Raw genomic sequence first — 698 nt, forward strand, 5'->3', positions numbered from 1 at the left:
TTCCAAGCATTGCCTTCCTCAAGAGACTACTTGCGTGGCAGCAGAAAGCTGGGAAAATGCTTCTTCCTCATGATTTTTCACTTGTTGATACTTTCTGTAGGGTTCCTGTCCAAAAGGAGGACTCAGGAATCAAGGCAGCTGAAGATTGCGGTGCTGTAAGGGATGTCAAGTAAGCATCCATTTGGAGTGCAGCAAGGGGCAGTGAGAAGTGAACTGTGCGTTTGTGTTTGGGCTGTCCAAGTAGCATCTTTCTGTTTTCTGGGGGGACATGGGCTTACTGGACAATACTTCTGCTGCCTGCTGGTGTCTGTGAAATCAACACATGATCTGTTGTTGTAGGGACAAAACCTGTACATCTGTGGAATGGTGCGGGGCAAGGCGGGAAACGGAAAGCCTCCGCAGGTAAGAAGCTCTTGTGAGCTGTGCTGTGGGTACCGCCTCTAAACAGGGCTGCACGCAGGGCTGTGTGTGATGGAGGAGAGAGGAAAGGACGCTGCAGTTCTGTGCTGACTGCAGAAGTGGCGCAAGGCTGTAGCAGCAGAAAGGCCAATTGACAGAACTGCTCTTGGAGACCAGAAGTTTGTGGCTGGCAGTGCTCAAATCTTCCTCCATAGAGAGGCTCTTCATGTCTTTCTTGTCTCCTTTCTGTCAGAAGCTGATGCCAGTGGCCTTCCTCTGAAGCGCAGCCATGTGCAAAG

The 698-nt window shown here is 50.9% G+C and overlaps 1 long non-coding RNA gene across 1 annotated transcript; it reads left to right on the plus strand.

The window, feature by feature from the left end:
• The first annotated feature begins 13 nt into the window (after window positions 1-13).
• On the plus strand, window positions 14-694 carry LOC109364948. The gene is made up of 3 exons (XR_002110690.2): window positions 14-169; window positions 340-402; window positions 653-694. It is a non-coding gene; the product is annotated as an uncharacterized LOC109364948 (long non-coding RNA).
• The last annotated feature ends 4 nt before the right edge of the window (window positions 695-698 follow it).

Source organism: Meleagris gallopavo, unplaced genomic scaffold, assembly GCF_000146605.3.
Source record: "Meleagris gallopavo isolate NT-WF06-2002-E0010 breed Aviagen turkey brand Nicholas breeding stock unplaced genomic scaffold, Turkey_5.1 ChrUn_random_7180001942832, whole genome shotgun sequence".
Lineage (NCBI taxonomy): Eukaryota > Metazoa > Chordata > Aves > Galliformes > Phasianidae > Meleagris > Meleagris gallopavo.